Source organism: Rhincodon typus, chromosome 20 (genome assembly GCF_021869965.1).
Source record: "Rhincodon typus isolate 14 chromosome 20, sRhiTyp1.1, whole genome shotgun sequence".
Lineage (NCBI taxonomy): Eukaryota > Metazoa > Chordata > Chondrichthyes > Orectolobiformes > Rhincodontidae > Rhincodon > Rhincodon typus.
Genome location: NC_063351.1, coordinates 18,605,002 through 18,630,442, shown reverse-complemented (window position 1 = coordinate 18,630,442; position 25,441 = coordinate 18,605,002). Strand labels below are relative to the sequence as shown.

The 25,441-nt window shown below is 38.4% G+C and overlaps 1 long non-coding RNA gene across 1 annotated transcript; it reads left to right on the top strand.

Annotated features, from left to right (window-relative positions):
* LOC125485566 lies at positions 1–24,836 on the top strand. Its single transcript, XR_007264275.1, has 4 exons — positions 1–116; positions 9,941–10,009; positions 23,050–23,137; positions 23,295–24,836. It is a non-coding gene; the product is annotated as an uncharacterized LOC125485566 (long non-coding RNA).
* The last annotated feature ends 605 nt before the right edge of the window (positions 24,837–25,441 follow it).

Sequence of the window (25,441 nt, the reverse complement as noted above, 5' to 3'; positions counted from 1 at the left end):
CCAGTTATCCATACAGTGAGGACTCAAATCAGGGAAGGCAGTACATGAATACAAGGTGCCCCTCATGGTGTGATCGTATCCTTTTGTCTCATTCAGCACGGGACCTTATTCATAAGGTAAGCAGTTCAGACACAATTTAGTTCCTTTAAGCTAAAGCAAATATAAGAGTGAATGTTTAGTCAAAACAGTAAATGTGCCATACTGCCCTACATGTAAGGCTTGCAGTTTAAAGTTCAATAGCTATTTCGGTCTTTATCGTGTCTTAGTCATAATGTGCATTCCACGTAAGCAAATCTTTGCAGAACTGATATGAAATTGTTTAATCCTCAAACTCCTTGAGTTTAAAAATAAAATTAATCAACTGGAAAGTACCGGTGAATGGAAATCAGGAATTGCTTATTTAAAATTATGTATAACTTTCTCTTCCACATCAACTGGAGATGAAAAAAAATCTGGTGCAAAGTTAATCAGGCATCAACGGCCCTATACTTACAACCTTTAGGCCTCAGAAGATTCATATAGCTGGCTACAAGGATAGAAACAGGAACAAGATTTTTTTTTGCTATGTATGATGAATATTGAAATGTTCATTTTTCTTGTCAATTCTGTGCTCCCTGGATGCTGAATTCGCGTTCATCATTTGGTTTCCTTTCATTCTACCAGAAACTGTTGCTTCTCTTGTACAATTTGTCCATTGCACCATCTTTCCTTTACTTAAGCAGCAATGTCTGGTCATCTCACTAGGTTATGAAATTGAAAAGCTACACTTGTCATGACTAACAGCTTCTATTAAAAAACTGCACTCAATGCACCACTGTACAATAACCATGAAGGCTAAGGCAGCATTTTTCCCTTCTGCAGACTAAGTGTTGTGTAGGTAAATGAGGTGTCAATTAATTGGCCACCCTACTATCAAGAAAGCTCACCAGACTATATGCCATTCAGCTTGCTAAGAGCTTCTCAGTCTATTGTCAGGCCTCAGCTGTGACATCCTGGCTCAAAAGACGCTGCTGTCCAATCAGAAGTCTGTATCTTCTGGTTACTTAAAACCATCAGTTGAGGCCTCTGCTTGATGGGATCTAACCCTGAGTAGATAGGTATTTTTCTTCTGCTTCTCACGGTGTAAGGATTATGAATGGGAGGAGAATCGGGGTCGGGGTGGGGAACAGTAGGGGGTTCAGTGGCAAAGACATGGGTGTGGCTTTGCACCCATCCATGTTTCTAATTGCCCAAGATTAGGGTAAATGAAGCACACCCATCAACCCAGCAGGCAGGTTGACCTTATTACCCATTTGGGAAACCAGCTACTTTTTTCACTTGGTAGGAAGGTAAATAACAAAGAAGGGGGTGAACTGAGGCCCTTAGATGGCCCTTAATTAACCACTTATGTGCCTTAATTGCAGGTTACTTAGGAAAGTCCGCAATGGATGCTCTTGCTAAGCTTTAAATTGGTGAAGTAGCAAAAAATGGTCAAATGTCTGCCTAGGGCCAACTTGCTGAATTATTTACCCTTTTCGCTGCCTCTCTCACCACCTTCAGAGTGGGGAAAACTGCATACAAAGGCTTTAGTTTATATATTAGTATCCCTCAAAATTTTAATTTCCAATTTATATTACCTATCCATTCACAAGACATCTCTGTGACTCTAGATTGTTCCATCATCATGTAACAGGGAGGCAGATGTTTTGGTGCTACATAGCATCCACAACAAATCCCATGAATTTATACACAATACAAGTAGCCTGAGCTACTGTTCACATACTGTAATTTTGCATAAAAATGTTCATTTCTGAGTAAATCCAAAACACAAAAATATTACCTACTGTAACTTTGTCCTTTGATGAAGCATGATTGTATCTCTTTGATTGTATCAAGGCCATTTTGAAAAAATTAAATATATAATTACAAAGTTATTTAATTATCCACACTTCCTTGCAGTAGGCAGTAAAGAAAAAAAATTCTAAGCTTGGTTTTAATAATGGCCATCAAATAAAATAATCTCAAAATAAGCATTTTTCCTCGATCCAATTCTCTGTCTCTTTGCATGTATGACTCAGTCAATCTGGTCTGTCTCTGCCTCTCTTAATGTCACTCACACCCCAACAGTAGTACCATCTTCTTGATTCTTTGACCAGGCAAATTCAGTCAGAGGCCCTTATCACTATACTGCTATGCAGCAAAAATAAACCATCCACTTGATGCAAATCAGATTCACCACCATCGTTTCGTGCGTATTAGCTTTATTACCGTGTGTACTGTCAAGTAACCTTAACTATATCATATTCGCAGTATTATAAAAGCTTAACTCCTCTTCACATATCTAGACAAAAACTAAATATTTGATTTTTACCTGCATAAAGGTGAATTTTCATGAAAACTTTGCATTTTGTATTCCTCCTTCTAAGATACCAGAAGCTTAGTGCTGGATTTTTTGAATACTGATTAAAATTATTGACATTGATTTTCCCCTCATTTTTCTTTCTGTTTTGAACTGCTTCAGACAGAATAGTTGCAGTAGTCCATGGACTTCAGTGTGTGTTCGGAGTATTAAATAGACACATCTTTAGAACCTAACAGATTCTCAAAAGATTCATTGAATGGTGATTTCTTTTGGAGATTGAAGGCAAAACTGCTTTTGTTGTCTGCAAATGACATTGTGTAAAATTTAAGTGCAGTTGCTACAATATTGCAAATCAGGGCTGATTGCTGAATTAATTGATCTATTTTAATGTTTGATATTGTGGTTTTGTTAGTGACAGTATAGCGTTCAGGGTTTATGTAAGTTGGCTTCTAAACTCTATTACTGCTTGAAATGTTGCATTATGTTTATGTAGACATCAAGCTGATCATTTACTTTATAAAAGATTAGCAATTGAAAATTTTCAGGGTATTTGTAGTTCAGTGACTATCACTTTCAGTGTATGTACTTTTTAGCTAATTGAACCATATTGTTTTTTGACTGGTTTCTGCTGTTCATTTTCATCACTTTGATGTTGCTGCCGTGGCAAACTCTTCCCCCTCAACTTCATTGATCTTCCCTGATTCAGAATTATAAATAAAGCATCTGATCCGTAAAATGATTTTGCATTATAATTAGATTGTATCACTTTCCACATTTATTTTATTGCCTCTCGTGATTGCTCAGATACATAATCGTACAGATAGAGAGCTCACTTTAGAATACTGGAGATGGTGGCCTAGCTAATGTGTGAATCATCTCATATTAGCAAACGGCATGTTGAGCACAATGCACTAGGCGTTACAGATTGTACAGACATGGAGCTGTAAACAGCCACTGTGCAACATCATCTATCATGCCATGGTCCGTTAACTCACCATCATGTTATTTTATGCTTTCTGAGCCCTAACACACCAAAGGTTGGCCACTGCTACAGAGCTGCATAACTGCTTGATAGCATGTGATAATGAATGCTCAGTGAAGTGTAGTTTTGTTTCTGCTTGTGTGCTGCTGTAATTTGTTTATCTGTCTTAAGATTATGCAGCCGAAAATCTACAATTTTAAGCTGCACTTGAAAATTATCATCTTGAATTTGATGAATGCACTTGAACTTCCTGCTATGACTACATGATGATTCCAGAACATTGAAAGTGTCCATGCATACATATAAAAGGTTACATTTTGATTGTAGGGAATAGTGCTTTATAATAATGTGTCTGACCTTAAAGCAGCTCATTGCATTCAAAGTTAATTAGAAGATTGTTGATTTCTTGTGTTTTATGTTGTGACTTTATTTAATTTCTGTGCTATCCATTTGACTGTACATCACAAGCATGAAGTAACAGAGTCACAAGAGCTTTTTTGCAAATCCTTTCATAAATGAGACTTTATTCAAACCCAGTTTTCCCATTTGAATCCATTGCTTCCATGGCAGCTGCTTGTCTCCATGCATTCCCTGTTAGTCGTGGGTGACTAAATGGATTGCCGGCTTTCCTAATGCTTTATGTGCAACTCCGCTTGCAGTGGAGCCAAAAGTGGATGGGTGAAGTACTGGTCATTTTTTTTTATAAGGTACATCACACAAATAAAATTTGATCCTGAGAGTTTTGCACAATTTAACTGATCTTAAGATGATCTGATACTTAATTTATAACTGAAGAAGGACAGACACTATAATGAGAGCAGGTGGCTGAATTGAAGTTGGATGCTGTGGATTTGTAGGGCATGAATGAACATTAAAGCTGGCTGCAGAGACTGTGGACTTGGATGACGTTTAATTGAAGCATGATGCACAGAGCTTATACTTGCTATTTACTGTCCTATTCTATTTACACAGTTTCAAGCATCACAAAATATCATGGGTGATTCCTATATTTCCATAACTGAACAGAATATTGATTTGTTTAACTTGCTAATAGGTGGGAGTGTAGTCTTAGCTTGATCCTGACCTTTCCCCAGTCTTATGGACTAAGCCAAGTTATGTTTATGCCTCTGTAAAATCAAGTGAGAGAATGAACCATTGGCATTAATGCTGAATAACAATAAATTGATACTTTTATTTCAACAATCTTTGTACCTCCTCTTTACTTTCAATGAATACCTGATAGATGAATAGACCACTTTTCTTTTAAATACTGTGAAGCTAATCTCCCCATGGAATGCAGTGCAAACAGATTTATACTCCAAGCTGACTACAATAGTAAATTTTTGAACGTGTGCAACGTTTGGAATTAAAGTTATGGTGCTTTGCTGTACTTACTTGAGCACTGGGTGGAGTTAACATGATATGCCAATAAGCATGTTCTCCATAATAATCCCCTGATCTGATTGTTAAAATGGAAAATGTTGATTCCTTCAAGGAACTGGGCAGCACTGAGCAGAACAAGTGAAGACTTGCACTTCTCAAGCTTTTACAATGTTGGCCAGTTTGCATTTTTTTAAATAATGCAACTTCACATAAAGCGATTAGGAGCCAGCTCCTGCAGCACTTTAGACTATCACTGGCTACTCACACCACTAACACTTTCTGTTCTCCCCATTACAACTCTGCAAATGATCTACCTGAGAACCAATACTACAATGTAGCCAACTGAAACTAGAAATCCTCAGCACAACGAGCTGCCTCTAGTGGTTTTACAGGTGCTGATAGCTCACCAGTAGAGTTAAAATGAAACTTGAACTAACTGTGCACATGGCAGCAATACCTCTTGTTTTACCCACTGTCATGTGTTCACCAATCCCTCATCCATACTGTTAGCGCAGAACCACATTAATTGGGATTGGCCAGGATACTGCCGAAGGACAAATGAAAATCTGTCCTGCCAAATTCTTTCAAATGTCATATGTTTTGTCTAGCCATACATATGGATGGCATTTTGCATCTTTGTTGTACAATGATGTGTATGTTTTAACATAACTGTTAGAGGCCTTCATAAAAGTAAGTTGTAAACATTTTTGAGTCACTGGTAGCTCTCTTATTTCTGAGTCAGCAGACTTTGCTTACAGCCCTACTGCAGTACCTGAGCACCTGAACTGGGCTGATGCTTAAATGCAGTATTTGAGGAGTGCAACATTGTTGGAAGTGGGACTTTGTAATCTGGCTGCCTGCTCAGGTGTATTTCCCAAAGCTTCAGTTGTACTTCTATTAATCAACCTTTTTGTACATGTTACGACACACCGCCAGGGCAGCTGGGACTTGAACCTGGAAGTTCTGGCCCAGAAGTAGCGACACTATTACTGCACCACAAGACCCTTCCCAAAGCTTTAACCTATGATACAGTGTGGCCTTTATAATGGCTAGGCCAAAAGGAGCAGAAAGCAGGAAGCTTGGGAAGAAAAGTGGTGAGCAGGAGGGCCAGACAGAGGTGGCAGCAAGGAATTGGCAAAGCAGCAGTTTGTTATTGTTAAAAGAATCTGAACGTGCTCAATAATTGCACTAAAATTGGAATAGAGGAAGTTAGTTGGGGAACATATCTAATTTACCAGTTGAGCAAAGAAATTAAAATGTGCTATTAAGACCTGTTTTAAGTGGGGTATAACAGGAACATGGTAGGCTACTCAGCACTTCGAACCTATTCTGCCATTCAATAAGATCATGGCTGAACTGATTTTAACCTTATCTCTACATTCCTGCATATCCCCGATAATCTTTCATCCCCAGATAATCAAGAGTCTATCCACCCCTGCTTTAAAAATGTTTAAAGATTTTGCATCCACTGCCTTTTGAGGAAGGGAATTCAAAAGACTCACAACCTTCTAAGTAAAAAAAACTGTTTCCTCATCTCTTTCTTAAATCGGCGACTCCTTATTTTTAAATAATGACCACTGGTTCCAGATTCTGCCCAGGAGGGAGCACCCTGTACTTTCCAGCAAATAAGAAATCTTGTGATCATTAAACCTCGGGTAGATTTGCTTGTGTGCCAACTTCTGAGATGCAAGGTATCACAGGTCATGCAACTGTGTCTAACCCTGTGATATATTTAATTCACAAAGGATAAATATTTGTGCATGCTTTCCAAAGAAAAGTAATACAGTGAAAGTGCGATGATTTTATTCTAAGCTAACTTAAATAATATCATTAAACAAAAAAAACCAAAGAACGAGATGTGCTGGAAGTCAGAAACAAAAACACAAATTGCTGGAAAAATTCAGCAGGTCTGGCAGCATCTGTGGAGGGAAAGCAGAGTTAACGTTTTGGGTGCAGTGACCCTTCTTCAGAACATTCAGTTTGCCTGTTATTTTTCCATCAGTTCAAGCGTCTGCATGGCTCATTTGCGAGGACCTTTGTCTTTACAGTTCAAATCCCTCTCCTATGCTTGACCTAAGTCTAGCCCAGCATTTGAGTGCATAATCTTGGCTGGCACATTCTTAAATCAAAACCCCACATCCACCTCTTCAAGTGGATGATACCTTCTTGAATAATAGATTGGAGATATCCCAGTGTTCAAGCCACCATTTATACAGCAATCATCATTTGTAAAATGGGACTGCCTGCCTGATCGCCCTCAGTTGATTTCTCAGAGATCAGCATCATGCAGGTATGGAGTTCCAGTTCATGGGTGATTCCTATATTTCCATAACTGAACAGAATATTGATTTGTTTAACTTGCTAATAGGTGGGAGTGAGACTTTTCTGTATCTCATAAAAAACTACAACCTTCATTCATGTTGACACATGTCTTCAAAAACTCCTACTAGAACTTTGAGTATGAGGTGCCAAGTACGTACGGTCTGAGATATATATCCACATAGCTTGCCTTTTTTTAGGGGAGCTTCTCCATTCTATAGTTCATTTAGACAGTAAGAAGTGAACTTTATATCCTTGTACCTCAGTCATGTCTGAAAAGTACAGTGCACTCCGTTGTTAGTTTCATAAACTTTTAACCGTATCTGCCAATTATTCATTAACTACTTGAGAAGTTTTGAAGGACAATTAGCAGAATCTTCTGCTTTCCATGGTGCTGAGCTTGGAGCTGGGAAGGATGTTTTATCTGGCTGGATGATGGCATAGCTGAACCCAACCACATTTCTCCCTCTGCCAGAATTCAGTTCTGGGCAGAAGGCACATGGTCATTCTCTCTGCTTCACCTCCAAATGAGGCTCTTAAGTAGGCAGTTCTTTTTGAAAAAAAATGTATTTTTAGACTATTTCAGAGTTAAAAGTCATCCACATCACTAATTAATGACCATTTAAGAGCCTCATCCTGCCATCGGTGTCAAAAGGCCTGTCACCACATGGTGTGCACAGTAGTTCCAACAATGTAACCAGCTTGATGGTTTCCAGGGTGGGAGCTGGTGGGGAGATGAGGTTTGTTTGCTCGAGGGGGATGTCCCTCAATCGATCACAGTGTGAAAGGCACTTAGGCTGAAACCCATCCTCAGTCTGCTGCCACCACCCCCACCCCAACCCCCATACCCCTGTCCCGTGATTCACGAGCCAGGGAACCCATCTCGACATTATTTACCTGTGGCCCATGTCACTGTGTGACCCTGGGATTCCAGAACCTGTCTGTTGTTCTGCTGAGCAGCAGACTTACCAGCCTCTGATGGACTGACTGGCAGTTGTTGAGACTTCCACACCCTGGCTCATGATCTCAGGGGAAGGCCTATCGCTGGTCCCAGCATTATCAGGTTGATTCGGAGCCAACCCATAAAGACGCGGCTTTGCTCTTGTACTGGCTCTGCAGCAAGGTCTCACTGAGATTCTGTGTATTATTACAGATTGATCAGGGTCAGCTGATTCATTTTGCTGATCCCTCTATTCAAATTGTGTTTCCCTTTTGCAAACCCATCATTATTTTATCAAATGAAAAATGTTTCAGCATTTTTAAACAAATGAAAATAGCTTGCAGAGAAAACTCATGGAAAAGGTTACCACTCATATTACGTCAGGAATAAGACCATAATAGGAACCTGATTCTCATTCATCCAAAACCATTCAGTTCGTCCCCAGAAGCAGATGATCTACCATTCAGATATCCTTGCAGAAGCTTTCAGTGCATTTTAGACCAAAAACATCAGTGAAAATTTCCCATACTTTATATCAGATGTAAAACTGACCTTTCAAGTCTCATTAATGTTAGTTTAAACAGTAAACTTTAATAGTGTCTCACTTTGAAAGGTAACTCTATTCCTAGTATTAAGACACTTAGCAATTGGTCTCACTTACTTTCTTTTGTCTGGTCATAAATTTCACTAGGCATTCATAGGTCTGCGAGAAACATTGCCTGTCCAATCCCAAAACTCTTTCTTCACAAAGCAGTTCTCTAAATGTCATTCAGAATTTGGCCTTGTCAGAGACAGGAGTATTACACAGTAAAACTTCTTGCAACTTATTAAAAAAAAATTGTGAAGACCCTCCACTGGGCCCTATTCAGGGTTGTCATAGTAACTTCATCAGGTTGAAGCTCATGCAACAGTGCAGAGGACGCAGAGTGCTGATGGCAGTCCTGGAGACACCACATAAATGTGTATTTAACCCTGACCCACTCTTCTGCCCTTTCACACGGCACAGCACAAAATAGAAATCCTGTTCTCCTATTAATGGGACAAAACAGAATTAAGGGAATTAGGCTATCAAATAATTGTGATGCAAAGTTACAAATGCTAAGAATCGAAACTTTCAAGTGCAGGTGTTAATAACACGCTGTAGAATGAACGACAGAAAAATCATTGCCCTCAAAAATCAGATTGATATAATTAGATAACTGCGATTATCCACAAATGACACAGAAATTAAGGCTCTTCGTATGAATAAAAATTCAACATAAGTAGGACACTCTCCACCAGAACTAATCTTAAGTTCAACTTCTTTTGAAATACACAGTTGGTTACTAACTAAAATAAAGACTGGCTCTTAAGTAGAAACAAACTGATGCCTTAAACTACTTGAAGCCATAAATGCTTTCAAAACCAATGTTTATTACTCAGTCATCTGCTTATTCTCTGTGGCTTTGAGTGCAGATTAATACAAAACCTTTAATGATTATGTCTTAATGACGACTAATACAGTCTTTCAACAACTGTGGCAACTACCCTGAGTACTTGAGTCGAGTGTAAAATAATCAAACTGTTATATGGGAAAACTTGCCTTGTTTGAAGGTGCCAGTAATAACAAAATTATCAATATTAGAAACTGCCACATAGTAATAACACAAAGACCATCTCGGAGGTCTAATTATTGTTCAGCAACTTTATTCACCCACTTTGAGAATGATGGTCTTCTCTCTGCTACCTTTCCCCACCCCCATACAGTATATTGGTTTTGATTTGTAATTGCTGGAGCAAATGGTTCACTGACATTCTGAACAGTTTTAACAAATCTATGCAGGGGTGGCCTTCCAGCTCTACTTGTTTGTTAAAACTCTTGTAGATTGCTTTCTCACTGCCTCTAAATATTTGCCTTTGCAGCAGAGCAATTGTGAAAAGATCTTTGCTGTGAATAGCCACTCTGTCTCTAAAGAAAGTGATCTCTGTTTTACAGGCAGAAAATGATGAGAAGTCAGTTATCTATGACAACATTGGACCAAATGTTTGCATGGGGGACCACAAGGTAAAGAGTACTTTGTTGCTAAATTCAACAGTTTTGTTGAATGCAATGAATGCTATTGTCTCTTTTATTGGTAACATTACTGTATGGCATGTTGCATGCTAATTATTTTTATTTTTCTTTTACTTATAGTTTATTTCCCAAAAGGTTATATACTAATTGACTCTAATGTTGTAATGAGTAACTATTGAATTATAATTTAGTTGGGAGCACTACTCAATCAACTTCTGTGGTCAGAGACTGCAACTCTGGAAAAACCACATGGACTAAACAGCATAAATTCAAATTGCTTGGTAATCTGCTTTCAACGTATTTAGAATTTAAATGATGTAATGATCTCATTCCTTGGCTGCAATTTTATAGGCTATGAATTGCTCAGTCCAAGCAGAAATGGTTTGATTCCTATTTCTTTAAATCCAATTTTCCCCCCAAGATTATCTGTAACAAATCCTCCGGTATTCTAAACATGGTTACTAATTCAGTTGAAACTGTCCATAGCTGGTGCATTGAATATATTGATGCTAATACATTGATATAATACATAAAGTTTTTAACTTATGTTTCTTAGATTCTTTGAAATCATTCCTAAATGCATAGGCTAGGTATCAAAAGTGTCAAAGTCTGCTGGAAGTTTTGGTTGCACTGTGCTCTCAAATCATCACCATAGAACAATACACTTCATTATTATTTTTGGCAGGCTAATGCAGATTTTAAGAACCAATTGCATCAGGACTAGGTTATTGGTAATTTTCTTCAGAGGGGAAGCAAACCCACAAATGCCTAATGTAGACAGCGTATTACCATGGAATCAGACTCATTGTATTTGATTCATTTTACTCACTCATAGGTGCAATTCTTTCTCACCTGACAAGCCACCTCTACTAAATTGGAGACAACAAGGTGCAGGGCTGGATGAACACAGCAGGCCAAGCAGCATCATAGGAGCAGAGAGGCTGACGTTTCGGGCCTAGACCCTTCATCAGAAAAGGGGGAGGGGAAGGGGGTTTTGAAATAAATAGGGAGAGAGTGGGAGGGGGATAGAGGAGAGGAAACAAACAGGTCGAAGAGGCGGGGATGGGGCCAGGAAAGGTGAGTGTAGGTAGAGAGTTAGGAAGGGGATAGGTCAGTCCAGGGATTGGAATTAGGCAGCACAGTAGCTCAGCAGTTAGCACTGCTGCCTCGCAGCACCAGGAACCCAGGCTCAATTCCACTATCCGGCAACTGTTTGTGTGGAGTTTTCGCATTTTCCCCGTGTCTGTGTGCTCCGGTTTCCTCCCACTAGTGTCTAGGGATGTGCAGGCTAGGTGGGTTATCCATGGGGAATGCAGGGTTACAGGGACAAAGTAAGGACGAGTCTGGGCGGGATGCTCTTCGGATGGTCAGTGTGACTTGATGGGTTTCGACACTGTAGGGATTCTATGGTATCAAAACTCAATTAGCAACTACGTACCATCTGAAAGTCAGATTTTTCGAGTTATCATTCATTGTAGATTTTTGTGCATGCCCAGTACAGTACTAAACAAAAAGACAAAGAACTGCGGATGCTGGAAATCTGAAACTAAAACAGAAAATTCTGGAGAAACCTGCTGAGTTTCTCCAGCAATTTCTGTTTTTGCTCACAATACAATACCGTTGTTATTGTCCGATGCTTCAAATTTTAGACCTGATACCCCTGTTCCCCTTGGGTATATCAACCTTCCCACTGGGTCATTTTTATGAGTAAAATATCTGAGATTAGCTGTAGAACTGAATAAGATGGCCACTAAAGTTGAACAGTGTGCAGACCATGCAGGAGTCATTTTGAAAGGTATTGGATATATAACTAAGAGTGTGATAAAGTCTGTTTTAAGAATGTGATAGCAATGTTGTGCTTATATTCCAGAATTTACATTCAGTTCTTCTTGTTTCATTCTGTTAGCTCAGGTCACAGTCAAGGAAACTTTATAAGGGATGAAACAAGAAACTATGACATGTGAAATTAGGAATTCTCACCTTAAAGTGCTGGATATACATAGGATCTGGGGAAGCTAATATTTTAAGCATGGCCATTCATTGGGTCTGAATTCAGTTCTGACACAGATCCAAACTTGCACCATTAAACATTTTCTTTTGGGTGCTGAAGAAGCTGCTTTGTATTTCTGATCATTTTACTTTTCTGCTATCAGAATTAGAACTGGCCTGTGCATTTCTCAGTGCCTGTCTGATTCTCTTTGAGACCCAAACCGTCTTTAATTCCTGACCCTACTTGATGTCTGAGTCACCACACCTCTTAATAAGACTCCAGTATCAGAATCTGCCCCTCTCTCCAACCCTCCTCAAATTCAATGTCTGATTCTGCCCTGACTCCACCACTAACTGAGACCCCAGCATCTAACTCCAGCCCCAATTCCAAACCCACTGACTTCCTAACACCTCTGACCCCAAGTCCCGCTCTGACTCACTAACGCTTCTCTGTCAACCTAACCACTCTCTCTCTCCTTCTCCCCTCTCTGACATCCAGTGCCCCTGCTGACTGCCTAACATCTCTGAGATTTCCCACTCTGTCCAGCACTTTGCAATCATTTGATATTTCCAGCCCAAATCTCACTGCCCACCCCATCTCTGACTGCGTGCTGCATCCCAGCCATGTCTCACTAATACCTTCACTGACACACTGCACCACTCCCTGACTTCCTGCCCCCTGTATTTGCTGCCCTCTCCTTTGACTCCTACCCACCTCCCAACTATTCACCCTTCACTGACTTTCTACTGCTCGCTGACTCTTGAAGCTCCTCAATGCCTGCTTGCCATGTTCCTATAACCCCATGTTCCTAACTATCCCCTTCCTGACCACCCCTGTTGGCTCCTCTGTGCAACCTTGCCCTTTCTCTGAATTCCTGGCCCTTCTTCTCCTCTTCACTCCTTTGTGATACTTGTTCATTGTTACTATGTTGTACTTTTCTTTGTTTTAATATTGGTTGTTTTAAAAACGTTTATATGAGTAAGGAAAGACATCTGACTGACTGAAAGAAGACAGTGGATTCCCATCAATATCAGACTTAGAATTTCTATAAATTAAAAGTTGAGTCAAAACAATAATTTTTTAAATCAATTATATATATTAAAAAGGCATTAAATTCACTATAATGTCTGGTAAGCTGTTGATATTGGAGGATAACATTATTAAAATCTTGAGTACAATGCATTAGGATTCAACTCATGAAATCTGAGGGGTTTTTTTCTCAAATCTTTAATGAATAAAGTCCAACTTTAAAATTTAATTCTCTGGTATTAACAGCTGATCGGTTGGAAAGGACATTTTAAGACTAATCTGTTGATTTCCTTATGTATGATAGCTGTTTAACAGCACCTCAAAGATTTATGCCATCAATATAAACAAGGCTAGGTACTGCTCATTGTGAGTACTATGGGGACAGAAATTATTTTAATGACAAGATATCAGTAACACTATTTTTTGCCATTCTTAATTCTCTATCTGTCAGGCAGATTTGGTGTCAAAACGATACTAACGCTAATAACACTCACCATTACTTGTGCCAAAATGTTACAGCAACTTTCAGTGAATGGGAATGCATGGTTAAATCTCAAAATCCAAAGGTAGCTGTCCAGGTTTTACCATTACACTACTAGCTCTCAAAGGAAGAATTTTTGCTCACCGTTGAAATCCATTGAATGTTGTGAAGTTGCTGTGGTTTACACAGTAGATACATCTGATCACTGTTTATTTTTCAATCCTTCAGTTGGTTAAGGAGATATCCAGCTGTACTTAGGCTCTGGACAGCCTGTTTAACACACTGTAATGTTTCCAGCTCATACCTCCAGCAACTTAGTGGGCAAACATTCTCTGAGCTGAAGAATGCAAAGACCAGTTCAACTAATATCATATGTTAGAGGTCTTCATACATCAAAATCTGCTCCAATATAATTGAAAGAAGAGAAAAAGAACTCAATTTCTATTTTTGTGATGTCTACATGCTTCACAAAGTACCTTTGATGTAAAGTCAGTGCAGCCATGTAATCAAACATGACATTGAATTTGTTCATGGCAAGGTCCCATAAACAGTAATGAAATAATCACCAATTAATTTGTTTTAGCAGCATTGGTTGAAATGTGATTATTGGCCAGGATGCCAGGTGAACTTTCCCTTGCACTTGTTGCCATGCAATCTTTTATATCCATAAAAAGCAGAGTTGGTATCTTGGTTTAATGTCATGTGAAGGGTGATGGGATAGCTAATCATCCCAGGCAATTGTCTGTTGCACACAGATGATAATTAAATGTATTAACTGCAATGGAACCTATTATCAGGTGCTTTGTAGAACAGACAGCTTATCCAATTTTGCTACTACTTGAGATGAATTTCTACCCCACTATCTCCAACCGGGTAGCACTCCTTCAGTACTGCATTGAATTGAAATTCTCTCTGTCACTCTTTTTCACCCTTCACCAACACCCTCTCCACTGTAGTCTCTTGAACTTCCCTTCCCTTCACTATTACATTCTAATCAGCTGTTCATTGCTGCAAGGTGCTAACAAAATTGGCTGAAAATGTTATGAGAATAAGTGAAACTGCATGAAATTTTCTCATTCGGAAACAAAAGTAGTAGTAGTGAACTGGCCTTCGTAAAAACTTCAAAAATGTTCATAAACTGGACATAGATAATGCTGGATAATTCCTATTGACGTGAGGATATATTTTTATAAAATGCATATGAGCATTTTCCATAAATTGTATTTATATGGAGGACTCATGGATATTTTTCAAATTTCTATTAGTGTAGCAGTTACACTACTTACACGATCAGGATGATCAATATAACTGTCCCTTTCAACAGTCTGCTTCTTCTAAATCTATAAATAGTTTATATGACAGTTATAACTTTTAGTTATAGGTACAGGGTTTTTTTATTAAAGTGAATTTGCTTGTATAGAATCTATTCTGGTTTTATATCCAGTGCACAAGTTTCATTTAATTAGAGACCCTTTTCATCAAAATCCACTGCTATGATGCTTCCCTGCATTATTCAACTGGCTGTAGTGCGCTGTTCAGCCAAGTAAAAATGTGATGATGATTCATATTTTCCGATTAATACAGCACACTCTAATGATTACAAATCTGACAAAAGAAACTCTTCTCTTTTACCTACCCCTTGCCATACATTTATTTTCCACTGGCCTTTAAGCTCTTACCAAGAGCCCGCAGTGTGAGTTGTTGAGGCACTTCTACAAGGCTATATTGTATAATTTTTTCAGCATAATGTCAGTACCTCAAATTTACTTAGCCACTTTGGCTTCATATTCTTTGGTAACATTCCCTAACAAATGTCTGTTGATCTCAGACTTGGAAATTTCCAATTTACTCAGCACCCATAGTCTTTATTCATTCAGGGAACATGGGCTTCACTGGCTGGACTTAAACCTTCTGTAATAGCCCATGAGAAGATATATGTAGGCTGTCTTCTTGATACACTGAAGTCCATTTACTGTAGGTACAGTCACAGTAGTATTAGGGAGGGAGTTCCAGGATTTTGACACAGTGATTGTGAAGGAGAGAAAACGTAGTTCAAGTTGGGATGGTTAGTGACTCGAAGGGGAACTTGCAAGGGGTAGTGTTCTTGTGCATCTGTGGCACTTGTTAATCTACGTGGTAGTTGTTCTGGGTTTGGAAAGTGTTGTCTGAGGTGCCTTGGTGAGATTTTGTGGTGCATCTTGTATATGTTACCAAGCTTCACTGGTGAAGGGAGTGAATATTTGTAGACGTCGTGTCAATCAAGTGGGCTGTTTTGCTCTGGATAATATCTAGCTTCTTGAGTATTGTTGGAGCTTCTCATTCATCCAGGTAGGTGGAGAGTATTCTGCTTACAGAAGAAAATTCCAAACTTCCTTTTGCCTTTTACTTAGGAACATATTTTGTGATTTCAGAGCTAAAAGGGCTGGCTATAAATTTAAGGTTAACTGCCCTAATTCTGGATTTTTGTATTAGAAAAAATTGTTTCTCTATATCAACCTTATCCAACATCTTTATCATTTTAAATACTTTGATGAGATCATCACTTTTTAAAATCAAGAAATTATAACCAAGTTCATGCAACAAGTTAACTTAATTTAACTGTATAATATTATTTTGGTGAATTTGTGCAGCAAACTGCTCCACAGCCAGTGCACCTTTCCTCTGATGTAATCAGTGTCCAAAACTGAACATTGCACTGCTGACTTTAAAATTGAAGCATAACTTTCTGACTTGTACAGTCCACTCCCCAGACATAAAAGCCAACATCCCATGAGCCTATCTGATCATTCTTTGTACATAGTTCTATGCAAATTCTGTACATACCAAAATTTCCTTACTCCTCAACAGCTCCTGATCTCTCACCATGAAGAAAATATTCTGATCTTCTTTCTCAGTTCCAAAGTAGATGACTTTACACTTCTCTGCATTGAACGCCATCTGCCATAGCTTTACGTTCTAACTTAGTATGTCTGCCGGCTTTTATTTTGTAACTCCATGTCCCAACAAACAAATTGGATGTGCAGCTCTCTGTTCCTTCATTCAAGTCAGTAATATACAAGATGAAAGTTAACGCTCCGGTCAGATGTTTTTTTATTTCAGAGAAGGCCAATTGTTATATTATTTTACGTAGAACTTAAGAGTAGGATTTTTGGCCCTTTTGAGCCTCCTCCACCATTCAATAAGATCATGGAGGATGTAGTTGTGGCTGCAACTCCACTTTGCTATCAGTCACCCCCATAATCCATGAAACCCTTGTCTATCAAAAATTCTATCTAACTTAGGCTTGAATAAATACATCTACTCAGCCTGCAATGTTTTCTGGGGAAGATCATTCCACCAACGAATTACCTCTGGGAGAAATTAATTCTCCTCATCTCATCTCACCTCTTATTCTTAATCTGTGTCCTTCTAGTCTCTACTAAAAAGAAAAATCCTTTCAGAATCAGAGTTTGATCCTTTTATTTTTGTTATCTGTGTCTAGTCTTCCAGCCAATTAACATTAGGTTTCACCAGTTTACCTTCCATTCCATATCGTTTCATTTCACTTCTTTTCCTGTGAATTGTGCAGAGCTTTACTGGGTAGATTCTGGAAGTTCACATAGATAACTTCCAAAATTCCTGTCCTCTACTGTGATAGCTAATTCCTCAAGAAATTCAAAAAGATTAATCCATTCTGAATATCACCAATCAGCTTGTGTCTACCAAGCGCTCGATAGTCTGTTTCTTGTAGTAGGTTCCAGTGAGGTTTCCACAATGGATGTTTTCTGACATCCTTCAACAATGGAATGACACTTACAGTTTACCAATGCACAGCTTAATTCTTGAATCTGGAGTGCTTTGTAAATTATGTCTATTGCATCTGAAATTGTTTCACTTTCTTTTTAGTATTCTGGGATAGAAACGATCAGGACCTGGAGACTTCCTATTGTCCGATTATGTTTGTATTGAGGATTTTTTTTTGTATATTAAACTCCTGATCCTTTCTCCCTTTCACTCTTTCTTTGTTTTTTGTAGCTCTCCCACTCCAGCAGATTTCCTTACATTCTTTTTGCATTTAACATGGCACTATGTCATACTTCATTTGTCAACCATGGTTGCTGAACTTTATAAATGAACCTTGTTTCGATGAGGACAATATGCTGTCTTATTAAATACTTCTTTGATGACTTGTCACAGTTTACCTTTCAACAGTTCAGCCAAGTTTGCTGTGGTCAATTAATTTCCAGTTTTGTTACTTAAATATAAAACCTTAGTTTTGCCTCTCAATCCTAACATCAGATTCAATTGTTATTTTGATTCCTATTTTCAAGATACAATCATATCTTTTATTTAATTCTCATTAGTTACCCAGCACTAAATCCATTGTGGCTTGTTCTTTATAAGTTGCAAAATATTTTGTTCTACAATATCTGTTCAGAGTATGTTCCTTTATCACTTCAACTATTCTACTTTTCCATAGATTATAGTAGATTTATCATTCGAAGTGGGCTACAACTAGGCTCTAGAGAAAGCTGTTGAAACTATTCACTAATTTTGTGGTCTGACTTTCCATATATGAAATTGTGATGCCATCTTCTCACATACACATGCTAAGAGAAAGAACTTAGATGAACCTTGTGAAACGTGGTCAGTCTAATAGCTGTAAGTTAAGCAGATTGCAGTCAGAATATTCTTGTACCACCCAGTATCAATGGACTTCACAAGAGAGATAGCTCCACAATCCTTATGTTACTGATTTGCATTTTACTCAATTAAAAGCTTGCAATAAATCTCTGGAGTTGTATAAAACATTTGCCATATCCTCTTTTTTTTAAATAAGTTAAAATAGTGTTAAAATTGCAATTAATTTTCAACCTAAATATCCAAATGAACAGATTCTAATATTAATAACTAGGTTGTGTGTATATCTAAAACAAGAACACAAATTGCTGGTGAAACTCCGCAGCACCTGTGGGAAGAAAGCAAAGTTAACATTTCAACTCCAGTGACGCTTCATCGGAGCTGATTGCAGCTGGGAAAAAACTGACATGTATATGTGTATATATCTACACATGTACTCATTTTAACATAATTGAATTATTTTAATTGTGAATCTTCCTCTTAGATTACAGGTAACAGTTTCATGAGCACATAGTTAAACACATTGCAATTTATTTTATCTTATTTTTAATATGTGTGAAACTCATTGCAAAATGTTTCATGTGTTTATAGGATATAGTGTCACAACATCATTCAACTCAACTGTCAGGACTGGAAGGGACTTTCAACCTATCCTTTTCTTGAATAAATTAGAGCTGCATACTTTGCAAGTAAACCATTGTTTCACAAGATCTGCACATCTGCTAATATATTTGTCTTTGAATCTGTATCTAGATGTGCAACTGACATAGCAAACCAATGATTAAACTCTTCTGAAGTATAGGGAAAAATTAAATCTTTATACTTCAATCAAGATTGTATGCAACATTAGTAATCTATTTTAATATTTTAATACCTAAAAAATGTCATTACATGCTTATTTATACCAATGACCTTTTTTTTACCCTTGGATCCTGTGCGGCTGTCAGGAACATGCAAGTCAAAAGTAAAAATCAACAGTCTGATTGTACAAGTACAGTTACATGAGAGATAGAAGTAAATGTTTAGTTCATGCTTATATTGAGAAAAGTTTGATTATGGCTTAGAATAAGGGAGAGCTTGCTGAAAATAAAGTCATTTAGGCACAATGTTCTCTTGTCTTCTAATGGCCTGATAACTTAAGTAAGGGATTTTATACCATGCATGTTAAAAAGTGAGAAATCTCCATTATGCAAAGCCATAATTAGAACCAATATGTTTGCTTAGTTGTTGGCTTGTCATTGATAGAAGGAGATGGCTGGCTCCACGTGCGGAAAGAACTCAGTCAATTCTTGTTAAGAACAAGCCGGCTCCAAAGTAAAAATGTGCTAAGGATAAAAATTCCTTTTCTCATTTCATAGACCAGAGCTGAACCTTTTGCCCAGTCTGTGAATATGCCTTTCATCTCATTCCAAATGTAAGCTTCAGGCAATTGCTGACATTATTGAACATATGGTGGCAGTATCTTACTCAAATATAAAAGGGCCATCTTAAGTATTTCGAAATCATTACAAAAGTTCACATTTCACATTTATCAACTGCTGCAAGCCAGGTTCAAGTCTTAATTGTGCTTTTAACTTTTGCATGAAGTGCATTGTGTCAGAAGCAATTCAATGAATTTGCTGGTATTTTGAACAGTTGATACCATTCCACCAGTTCCACAGTTTATATTTACTTCCCAAGGAACAAGGCAGAACAAGAAGCCCCTGCCATAACTGTCAGCATAGTTCTCCTCTGTCAACAAAAGTGACAGTGACCAGTGAAATCAATGGTCAGGATTTGGCATTAATAATATCGACAAAATATGGTATTTATTATCGTTACTCCTATGAAACCAACAGCAACTTCTGTTGTTCATACATGTTCAACTAAATGTGAAAATTTAGGAGTTGTAGTTAACACTTCCAAAAAAGTGGTTGTAGTTAACATGGTGAACTGTTGGAAGACTACAATTTGATATCAATGAAATTTGCCCTTATAAAAAGTAATATCCATAGTATAGTGTTCTAAAAAGTTGCTGTCTTTTTAATGAGGCGTAACTAGATTTTTATTTATATGCTAAGTTCATAATACTTCTGAACAATCTCATTGGCCCTGAAAATCATAGCAAGTCCAAACAAGACAAATCCTATGTATATCTCAGCAACTTCTTGATGTTAGTGACACCAGAGGTCACCAAATCCAATTAAAACTGTACACGGGATTCCAGTTCGTCACAGTTGAAGAACTAGCTGGTGTACTCCCTCAAAAACTGCTTCATAATGGACTGTCTCTACAACAGCTCACAGTAATTTATTCTCCCAACTGGGACTATGCTCCCAGGATACAGGTATTTGTGTCTACTTACAGGCACAATTTCAGCCTGTCCACAGATAGGGTTAGGGTTAGGGTTGGCTTCACTGAGCTGGTACTGTTTCTGTGTTTCTCTGAGCTCTCTCATTCAGTTGCAGAAAGCAAGTGTGGCTTTGGTAGGCATCTTTCTCCCTTGCCCTCAGCTGCACACAACTATGAAGGACACATTGCTTCTTCAGAGCCCCACAACCCCTCAGACTTCTCCTGAGTCCCAATAGCTTGGAGCATGCTGTAACAGAATCTTTTTTAGAATGGACTCTGTTCTCCCTGCTGCTAGGTACTGGAATGACTAGCAGCCTGAAAGTAGCGACCACCTCTGACAGCCTCTATCTATTTGAATAAACTGACTGGTCAGTAAGCATGAACTGTTTTGGATCACCACTTGACAATGTTTCAATAGGCCTTGCCTTTCTTGCTCTGTAATCCTGAATGTAACCAAATATTTTGGATCAGTCAAATGTAGTAACTCCTCGGAACTCCCCATTTTCCCTGAATGTTATAATATTCACAGATTGCTGGTGTGCATTGCATAAAATAGATACAAAAAGAGGATTTCATCATACTGATCTAGGTTAGTCAGCAATGTGGCTGACTCTCAATTGCAACAAAAACAGAAGTTGCTGGAAAGGTTCAGCAGGTCAGGCAGTATCTGTGAAGAGAAATCAGAGTTAACATTTCAGGTTCAGTGACCCATTCTCAGAACTGCCCTGTGCAATGTCCTAGTCAACCGCTCAGTTGTATTCAAAAACAGTGACTCATCATCTATTTAACTGCAATTAAGGTGGTAATAAATAACTTGTGAGTGATGCCTGCATTCTGAGAATGGGAAAAACAAAATACCATAAAAATTCTGGGGCCATTTTAACCCAACCTCCTTTGTGAAAAGCTCTGATTGTTATAATAAGAAAGCACATCACATTTTTATAGTTGAAGTATGAGTAGTTTCGGTGCTGTATGTAAGGTGATATGAACTGGTTGCAGGAGTGTACAGCAATATCACCAAGTGAGCAATATGATTTGAAACCTGAAGCCCAGAACAGTCATGATCTCAAAATGTGAAGCCTTTTCTCCTCCCTTGCTCTTTATAAAGTCCTGATTCATCACAATACTCTTTTAGATCCTTTCTCTGCTGTGCACCTGATAGAACACCTCTATTGCTGTAGAAAGTCTGAAAACCACTCGCAAAAAAAAATTATAATAAAACTTTATGATTCAGTGGTTATCAAACTTTTAAAGGTTAGGCCCCACTAACAAATCTCATAAAATCTTGCACCATTCTAATGAGGTGTTCTGGTAGTGATACATTTTCAAAAAGAAACTTGCTTGTACCATCACCTCCACTAATCAGCTCTCATTGTGAAGTTCCACTTTGGTTTTCTTCTCTCAAGGCTTTCTCTTCTGGATCTTTTCCTCTTCCTTCATTTTTACCACTTCAGTACTGGGCCTCTAGCATTTCCTTTTCATGTACTATTTTAAAACCTTTACTTTCTCTCACTTTTATTTCTCCACGTCAGTTTGCATTCAGCTCTCCCTGCCTGACATTTCTCCTCTTTTCATTTCCTCTTACCTTTTCTTTTCTCTCTATCTTTTTCTCTCTTTAGCAGTTAGTCTGTTGACTTTCTACAGCAATAGAGGTGTTCTATCAGGTGCACAGCAGAGAAAGAATCTAAAAGATTATTGTGATGAATCAGGACTTTATAAACAGCAAGGGAGGAGAAAAGGCTTCACATTTTTCCCTCCATTATTCTTGTTTAGGGATTGAGCATCATTGGCAGGCCAGCATTTGTTGCCCTTGGATTGGTTGGGTCTCAACTTTCTTCAAAAGTCCTCGTATTGTTGTGGGTTTGGAGTCATGTGCAGGCCTAAATTCACCAATGAGCTCTAGCTTTAGAACATTGACCTGGGGCTCTGGATTACTAGTCCAGTCCCATTACCACCTTGCTACTTCCGCCCCATGTGTCATTGTTCGCCGCAAATCTCTACTACTCTTCTCCTTCTGTTGTTAGGGCCATCCATCCCTGTTGCTATAACTCCGATCTGCGTTACTGAGAGGCACATTCGCCTGACTCCGATCTGAGTTTCTGGCTGTAACTTTTGGGACGCTGCCTTGACTGATAGTTGACTTTCAGTGGGTCGAAGTGAGTGGATAGACGCAGAATCAGCAGGTGGCAGAATGCAATAACCGGAACACGCGATGTTCTTCATTATAACAGCCAGCCTTTACAACCTTAAAGAAAAAAAATGCTGGATTTCTCTCTAAGGACAAGAAGGGCAAACAAACACAGCACGATAAGATAAATGTGACATCAATAAACCATTTAACCCCTCAAATAAATACATCTCACACTGACCCGAAAAGTGTCCTAACTCGCCTCCAGTATCATTAATGCAACATGAATAAACATTTTACCCTTTTAACCCACCAGACGTTTCTTCTTGGAAAAGAAGGCAGAATAATTTAGATGCCTGGACTCTCAAATTCTTTCATGAGTCAGACATTGCAGTTTGAAATGTCACACTGATCCAGTAATGTGATTGTATGTGTGTGTTTTTTTTTCACAGCCTGTCTTCCTGTTCTTTCGAATAGCTGCTGGGGCAGGTAAACCTAATAGAAATATGCGCAACTGTTGTGTGGTGCAGTGATGTGGTGGTAAATATTAATGTTTTATTTTTTTTACTATTCATTCATTTTCATTTTGGGCACTGAACTAATTTGTTGGCACTTTTAACACTTTGGCTATTATTGTTGACCAATATTAACTGCGTTTTCGTTGTTGCTTTATCTCTCTCCCCCTGCGACTTTGCAGCTAAACGGTATCAGCGGACTGAGAAAATCTTTCGAGAAACTGCCCTCTAGTCTGTTTGCAACAAGCAAATAAGAAGAGGAGGAACACGGACATCAGAACGTTCGCGCACATCTCTCTCATTCGATTCATGTTGATGCTGTATTTCTTAGGGCCGCACCTCAGGCTGCTCATCATCCATTTTGCTTTGACGTCTGAAGTCTTGCACAAGACGGCCACACATACCTCGCCATTTCAGACATTCCTGTGACACTTGAGAATTAAATGTGGGACAGTTTTAAAATGTGTCACAGATTTGTTGCCAAACACTAACAGTAGAACTTACTACATCTTTTAAATATCTCACGTTTATAATGTTTAGCTGAAAACATTGTCTTCTAAAAAGGAGAAACCGTTTCCTTATGTAAAGTTTCATGAAGTGCAATGCGAAAATTGTATATCGATACTGTATTAGAGAGGTTTTTTTTTGTACATTGGATTGTATAGATCGTGGAATTACTTCCAGTGATGGTTTTATTGATATTCCCTTCATCTTTTTACGTCTGTGGTAGGCTAGTTAGGCATTTTCATTTTGGTGATTCCTCATATTAGATACTACATTTTACATATCTGGTTTTGAATCACAATTTAGCCCTTCTCATTTTTATATTCACTTTTAAAAGGAAACTAATTTATAATATAATCTTTCCACAAGCCTACGTGAAATTCCTTTCGTAAAGACTGACTGCTCTGACATATCAACGATTAGTTAGTACGTATAGCAGATTGAATAGATAAAAAGTACAAGTCCTCGACCAAGTTATACTGTAGATAGCTTATACAGTGCCATTGTTGATGAAATAATCGAATTTGCTATAAGCACCACAAAAGTCTTTCTGTGTTACGTACTTCTATTGTAACTTATTCCTGAATAATGCCAAGTTTTCAGAATGTGAAAATTAATAGGATGGGTATCATAAGATTTTTTGTAAACTATTTCTGTCTATTTTTGTTACTGCATATAGTGCCAAGTATCTATGGACAGAGTTTAGTGGGAATGTCTCCTGATAATCGCTTGCTAAATGTGCTTCAATGGATTGTATATAAAGCCCTGAAACCTGAAGTTGCCAATTTCGTATTGTACCGCGAATATTTAATCTCCAGCGCTAATATTGCAAATTTTACATGCTGCCTTCTTTACAGCATTAAAAGATGATTAGGTCCGAAAATGGGAAACACAGCCAATGCCGAAACGTTTCCTCTTATCGATTTAATTTACTACACTACAAAGTTCACTAGCTACTTGATAGCGGTGGATTGATGCGTGTTTTCGTATAAATCACTACGATTGGAAATGATTTTGTGTCTGCCGGCAGAATTTATGTGGCCGTGACCGTGAGATCATTCTCGTTTGTAGACCAAGTGTAACAAGCAGGATGCAGACAAACTGTACCGATGTGTCCATGTATCAATAGCCACACACTGTAAACTATTTTATTAAATCAAGGATTCAACTTAAGTGACGTTTATGGGCTATAGAAATAAAATTCTTTGTTTCTCAAACAATTCAAGTGTCACGATTCGCTTTTTGTTTCCTCTCGCGTGCTACCTACTCTTCTGTCAGATATCTTTTTGATTTGTAACTGAGACGCGCCTTTTACCGTTTCTAGAACTTAGTTCCTCAAACTTTTCCTTAAGGCAATATGCACAATGTCCTCCCGAAGTGCTGAAGACGTGCAAAGGAAGAGGTTCTTTAAAATCTCCAGGCTCAAGAGCTTCAGCCGCTAGACTCTCACACGCCGAGCTGAGGCGAGAATGGGCTGTCTTTTGAAGATCGAAGGGGCATTAGTAACACGTAAAGCAATATAAGAAACGAGTATTTTGTGGGGGCTGGGGGTGGTGGGGGTGAGCTGTTAAAACAACAACGCGGATGCTGAAAATCTGAAACAAAAAAATTGCTGGAGAAATTCAGCAGGTTTAGCAGCATCTGTGGAGAGAAAGCAAGAATTGACGTTTCGAGTCCAGTGACCCTTCTTTCAAACCAGATGTTGCACTCATTTGTGCGGGTTTAAAGTTCCCATTCACTGCAGGTGCCTCGATCTCCTGTTGCAGGCTGGTGTTTCCAGTAGCAGCAGTAAGATTCGCTGGGGACAGTCCACACAATGAGGCAG